General features: G+C 49.0%; 1 non-coding gene across 1 annotated transcript; it reads right to left on the minus strand.

The window, feature by feature from the left end:
• Nucleotides 1–5776: 5776 nt before the first annotated feature.
• Nucleotides 5777–5850, minus strand: TRNAT-GGU (transfer RNA threonine (anticodon GGU)). The gene has a single exon. It is a non-coding gene; the product is annotated as a tRNA-Thr (tRNA).
• Nucleotides 5851–6954: the final 1104 nt, after the last annotated feature.

A 6954-nucleotide genomic window follows, 5' to 3' on the forward strand; every position in this document is an offset into this window, starting at 1 on the left:
ATTTCGTTTTAATAAGCCTTTAAAATCAGCGCGAAAAAAAAACCGTTCAAGAGGCGACATGTGGAGTCATGGCACATCCGGTTCACAAAGGCGGCGACGAATAGGACTCCAGGAACGCTTCCCTCGTCGTGCGTTAGTGCACTGCGCCACGGGCTAACAAAGGCAGAGCGAAGGCAGCACCCCGCTGCTGCTGGCACACTGTAGTCACCCCTGAAGAAGGGACCAAGTTGGTCCCGAAACGGTGGGCAAAAAAGTAAAAATATTGGTTGGCGTCAGTTTCCTCTCAACTATCTCAAAAACCCATCAAGACGGCTTTCAACGCAGCACGAGCTGCAGAGCATTCTTAACTGCCAGAAGAAAAAAATATCTAGCCACTACGAAGTGACTGGGCAATAATAGGATGCGCGCACATGAAGTAATTATTTCTGCAAGGCTGCTTCTGACGACGCCCGAATTTCGCACTTTTTTCGAAGCTCACCAAGCACAGCCTACAATTTCGTTGTTATCAGTTATTCAGTTCAACACTGCCTACCCCAATTAAAAGTGCCAATGTTGCGTGAATCTGAGCACGCGTCGTTGGTACCTGTAAGCTAGACGCCTAATGGCGCCAGTAGGTTCCTTCCCCCTCTCGACGGTAACTACCGTGTCCATCGGAAGTCTAGAGGGGTTAGGAATGGTGACAGCGCGCGACGCTCTCCAAGGCCGCGGGAAACGGGGACCAAGGGGCCGACGACCGTTGCCTATTAAAAAGAGATTAGCTCTCAAGTGGGTGGGGGTCAGTAAGGTCGGCGACTTCTGAAAACCCGGACTGTCTAGCTAAGCAGCGGACATTACTGGCACCTCTAGAGTCGGGTTCTGGCGAGCACTGGGCGCCGCCCACTTGTACCTACAGTGCCACTCCAGCAGTATTGATTGAAATTGCGCGAGAGCAGATTTAATAAAGCTCCGCCCAATTATCGACGGTATTAAAACCAGCTGCAAACAAAGAAGAGGAGCGCGCCGAGTCCCAATCTCGGCCGCTTTTCTACAGCCCTTTTTCAAACCGCCTTTTTTCAAACCGCCTGTATTTTAACCGCCTTTTTCTCCTGTTGCCTTTATTTTTGTTTCCGTCTTCAAGAAACTAGTTTTGCTTCTCAAGAAGTTTGGAGTTGCTGCCCCAACCGGCAACGTGTCGCCGGACGAGTGGACGAAGGCGCGAAGCAGTGGCGGTCCGAAGGGCGGAGGGGGCGCCCCCCCCCCCCCCCCCCTTCCCCAAAAGCCTTTGCATATCTTCCCGAACGGCGAGATGTGATTTTTGACGTAAATCAGCAAACCTTTTTCGTCTGTGTCCAGTAGTCCCCTACCTTGTACGTTCAACGTGTTAGCGGCAGTTTTATTCCACACAATTCTAAAATTCGTAGTTATTGTCAAGGCATCGGGGCCCTGCCATGCCCCGCTGTTGTCTTGCCTTGGCGCCGGCGCGGCGACGACGGCGGTGCCATTCACATGCGGTTGCGGTGGCCAGCAACCTCGTCGGGGTGACGTGGAGCCACTCATTCATGTCTTTATCCCACCGTGGGCGAGCAGGCGGGCTTGACTTCCCGCTTGCTCTTCGCTAGGTAGTGCACGCGTGGCATGCACGCTCCTTAGGTGCTACCTCGGACTCTACGAGGCCGGGCGCCCCACCCCGGCTGCTCGTGCAGTGTGCCACGCGCGCGTTTAGTTAAGAGACAGGACGCTACGTACAATTTGTCGTTTTCTGTAAACGATTGTGCACAGTGGCCGCTCGCGCGCTCTTGCTTTCGGACAGAGCCCGGACATTTGCGCGCGAGCGGCGCGAACTTGATTACTTTTTGTATTTTATAAATAGCATACAAAGCTCTTCCCTGTCCTTCTCGCTATATTTTCCCTTTCACCTCCGCCGGCTGCAGCTCGCGTGCTTACGATACTAGATGGCAATTGACGCGGCCGGCAACATTCTTTTCCTTCGCCTTTTATTTATTTTTTCTTCAAAATAAACCGCTACCACCTATCCCACCATGAGACGCAGCGACGCCAGCGTGGGGACCGACCCTTCGGTTGGCTTCACAAGACGCACCGCCCAGCCGCCTTGTCGGAGGTGACCAAGGGCGGAACAAAGCTCCTTCCCCGAACTGAGTAATGAGGGCCGCCAATCGCACTCGTGAAATGCCCGGACAGGTGCATTGACCTTGCTAGACCCACCGTGGCGGGATGTCTCATCCGACGACCTATTTCTCCCTGGCATCGAAATGAATATTTTTCACGTAGCCGTTAACATTCAAGGCAAGAGTTATGGTATAACATTTATATCGTTCATCATTTAATTTTCAAAAAAAAAAACGCGAAAAAGTTGTACAAATAAAATGTAGATAAAAAAAATGTGTCTATTTTTTTTTTATACGGAAGTTCTTCCGCCCCCCCTAAAACCAATCTCTGGGACCGCCACTGGCGCGAAGTGCCCTTCGAACTGCTAACCACATGCATAGACGAGCCGGCCATTCCGACGACGATCCAGAGGAGAAACTTAACTGGCGCCGTGACCAGGAGGATCAGAGTTTCAAGTTAACTGGTGCCGTGACCAGGATGAGTATGACCAGTGCTTCAAGTTAACACGCTTATTTCACCAAAATCACGCGTTTCTCTCGTCTTAATACGCTCACTGGGGCCACGCATCGGCAGATTTCGTCTGTCGTACCCGTCTGCTCGACAAGTGAATTTGAGCATAGCACGCTTATTTCACCAAAATCACGCGTTTCTCTCGCCTTAATACGCTCACTGGGGCCACGCAGCGGCAGATTTCGTCTGTCGTACCCGTCTGCTCGACAAGTGAATTTGAGCAGCACGCTTATTTCAACAAAATCACGCGTTTCTCTCGTCTTAATACGCTCACTGGGGCCACGCAGCGGCAGATTTCGTCTGTCGTACCCGTCTGCTCGACAAGTGAATTTGAGCATAGCACGCTTATTTCACCAAAATCACGCGTTTCTCTCGTCTTAATACGCTCACTGGGGCCACGCAGCGGCAGATTTCGTCTGTCGTACCCGTCTGCTCGACAAGTGAATTTGAGCATAGCACGCTTATTTCAACAAAATCACGCGTTTCTCTCGTCTTAATACGCTCACTGGGGCCACGCAGCGGCAGATTTCGTCTGTCGTACCCGTCTGCTCGACAAGTGAATTTGAGCATAGCACGCTTATTTCAACAAAATCACGCGTTTCTCTCGTCTTAATACGCTCACTGGGGCCACGCAGCGGCAGATTTCGTCTGTCGTACCCGTCTGCTCGACAAGTGAATTTGAGCATAGCACGCTTATTTCAACAAAATCACGCGTTTCTCTCGTCTTAATACGCTCACTGGGGCCACGCAGCGGCAGATTTCGTCTGTCGTACCCGTCTGCTCGACAAGTGAATTTGAGCATAGCACGCTTGTTTCAACAAAATCACGCGTTTCTCTCGTCTTAATACGCTCACTAGCGGCAGATTTCGTCTGTCGTACCCGTCTGCTCGACAAGTGAATTTGAGCATAGCACGCTTATTTCAACAAAATCACGCGTTTCTCTCGTCTTAATACGCTCACTGGGGCCACGCAGCGGCAGATTTCGTCTGTCGTACCCGTCTGCTCGACAAGTGAATTTGAGCATAGCACGCTTATTTCAACAAAATCACGCGTTTCTCTCGTCTTAATACGCTCACTGGGGCCACGCAGCGGCAGATTTCGTCTGTCGTACCCGTCTGCTCGACAAGTGAATTTGAGCATAGCACGCTTATTTCAACAAAATCACGCGTTTCTCTCGTCTTAATACGCTCACTGGGGCCACGCAGCGGCAGATTTCGTCTGTCGTACCCGTCTGCTCGACAAGTGAATTTGAGCATAGCACGCTTATTTCACCAAAATCACGCGTTTCTCTCGTCTTAATACGCTCACTGGGGCCACGCAGCGGCAGATTTCGTCTGTCGTACCCGTCTGCTCGACAAGTGAATTTGAGCATAGCACGCTTATTTCAACAAAATCACGCGTTTCTCTCGTCTTAATACGCTCACTGGGGCCACGCAGCGGCAGATTTCGTCTGTCGTACCCGTCTGCTCGACAAGTGAATTTGAGCATAGCACGCTTATTTCAACAAAATCACGCGTTTCTCTCGTCTTAATACGCTCACTGGGGCCACGCAGCGGCAGATTTCGTCTGTCGTACCCGTCTGTTCGACAAGTGAATTTGAGCATAGCACGCTTATTTCACCAAAATCACGCGTTTCTCTCGTCTTAATACGATCACTGGGGCCACGCATCGGCAGATTTCGTCTGTCGTACACGTCTGCTCGACAAGTGAATTTGAGCATAGCACGCTTATTTCAACAAAATCACGCGTTTCTCTCGTCTTAATACGCTCACTGGGGCCACGCAGCGGCAGATTTCGTCTGGTGTACCCGTCTGCTCGACAAGTGAATTTGAGCATAGCACGCTTATTTCAACAAAATCACGCGTTTCTCTCGTCTTAATACGCTCACTGGGGCCACGCAGCGGCAGATTTCGTCTGTCGTACCCGTCTGCTCGACAAGTCACTAAAAAAGCGTAACCGCCGCGGACGTGCTCTTTCGCTTGGCGAACAGGCGGCGGCCACTCCGGGCAAGGCTGCTCTTACGAGCTGGGCTGTTCCGGCGCGACAGCGTAGTTGTAGGCGGAGGAGAATGTAAAAGGGAGAGGGAACAAATAGTCAGCCACACTGGGTTTTAGTTCACAATCTGGCAACCTTATAGCCTGGCAACACTGGGAATCGCGCAAGTCTGGCAACACTACAGTATGGCAACACTGGGATAGCAGACGGCGGGTACGTCTCACGAAACTCTGCCGCTCAGGGCAATTTCTCTTACTGGTGCCGATTATGTTGCAGCATGTTCTTTTCTTCATGCTTTTGCCATTTCTAAGTCGTGTTTTCGCTCGTAACTTCGATTCTACCACATCTGAAGACATGGATTCCGTTGCTAGAGCATCTAGCAAGCACACCAAAGTACTAATTGGTTAATTAGATAATTCCATTCACTAGTTCATCAATTTGATTGAATTACTGATAAATGTAATATATTATTCATTCTAGTGACTAAATATTGAGTTAATTTGAGAAGTAATTGTCTAGTTCCACTAATTATTTTGCTCAATTAAGTACACAATGTTGGTAAATTCATTAATCAATCACAATAATTACGTAATTATTGAATCAACTACTCTATTAATTACCCCTATACTGGGTAACTGACAGTTCGTGCTGACACCCTCTGCTGACAGGTCCTGTACACGCCACTCATGAGACAAAAAATGCTTCTGCATTAAAACTGTTGGACTAGTCCACTGGAGACTGGGCTGTCCGTCCGCTGTCACGCCTACCATTCTACACAAGTGTGAGGTGCACGGGCTACATTACAGCATACATTTAAGGTTTCAGTGCCAGCAATTCGAATTATCCATATTTTAGAATTAGCTGGGTTGAAATAAGCTTTTACTGCAGGGGAGTACGATGAAAGTGTTTCTCCAGATCTAGTTCTACATAGTGGCTGTACCAGCAGTATTGTCTTGAAGCTGCACGTATGCTTTCATGTTTATGCCAGTGCCTTGAATCTGTGTTCCTGCTGTGTGCTTTATGCTGACATAAGCCTGCAAGACTGTGGAATAATAATAATATAGGGAGTAATTACTCATTTGCATCCACCTGAGCGCAGCCATATGGCTACAAAGGAAAGCTATAGTACAGCTTTCTCAGAAACTTCGTAGTTAAAGAAAAATTCGTCCTGGTCCGGGGATCGAACCCGGGACCACCGCTTCACCGGAGCAGTCGCTCTACCAATTGAGCTAACCAGGACGGCAAGCTGATGGTAGGGCGAGAGTGAATTGATCAATAACTCGAAGTGGGAACTGTGTTGGTCAATTTTTCGTAGTGTTGGTCAATATTACAAATCTACTCCACCTTGGGGGATTCCCCTAAACATCTGACCAAGACTGTGGAAGTTAGTAGTAGCAGTATAATCACTCCACTCTGTTGCTCAAAGTGGACCACAGAGGAGGGAAGCAGGCCTGTGCAAGTTTAAAGGTCACTCGGCCAGTGAAATGGGAATAATGCGTTTGAGCCACGTTTGTAGCTCACTTATGCCCTGCTGAGAGAGGAAGGGAAACACGCTCTTTTTGCTTTTTTCTTGTACCGTAGCTTCGGTTCCTTTTTAATCAGTTCCTCTGCCACAAGTGCATGTCCCTACAGCATTAAAGCATGCAGTCGTCGGAAAGTGGTGTTCCACAGTCTGAAGTGTTCATTAAATTAAAACTGTGGCGAGCTTCACCACAAAGCTTTCAGAGCATCCTAGTGGCAGGCTCCAGAGCTGAAAGTCGACAAAGACTTCAGCTAGAAGCACAGTAGCAGGAGCTTCGTAATAATACAGAAACGAGCTCAGCATAAAGTGGCTAAGTTCTCTTACAGGGTGCTAGATGCCATTCATATGTCTACTGCAAGTGTTTCATGCTTGCGCTTGCTACTGCCAACCCCAAGAGACGCACATTTTTGTCCAAGTATGCTAGTAATTGAGGTACTTGCTTATTCTGATTTAGTGTACCACAAAATCCTGCATGTTGGCATAAACATGAAATGGACATGGGTAAGCCATGTAATGTGGCGAACAAATAATCTACTCCGTTAGGGTAATGGAGTGGACTCCAAGAAATGGAAGACGTAGCAGTGGGAGGCAGGGAACCTGGTTAGGGGATGAGGTTTGGAAATTTGTGGAGACAAGGTGGCTACAGCTGGCACTGGCTACAGCTGGCACTGGATACAGCTACTAATTGGAAATGCTGGTAGAGGCCTTTGCTGTGCAGTGGATGAAGCCTGATGATGAAGCAGAGCATTTGCAGTTATTGACACGGCTCTGCTGAGCAACTACAATGCTTTGATCACTTTGGGATCTGTTATAAGTGGGCT

This window comes from Amblyomma mixtum, chromosome 2, assembly GCF_055824585.1.
Source record: "Amblyomma mixtum isolate Tamu chromosome 2, ASM5582458v1, whole genome shotgun sequence".
In the NCBI taxonomy this organism is placed as follows: domain Eukaryota; kingdom Metazoa; phylum Arthropoda; class Arachnida; order Ixodida; family Ixodidae; genus Amblyomma; species Amblyomma mixtum.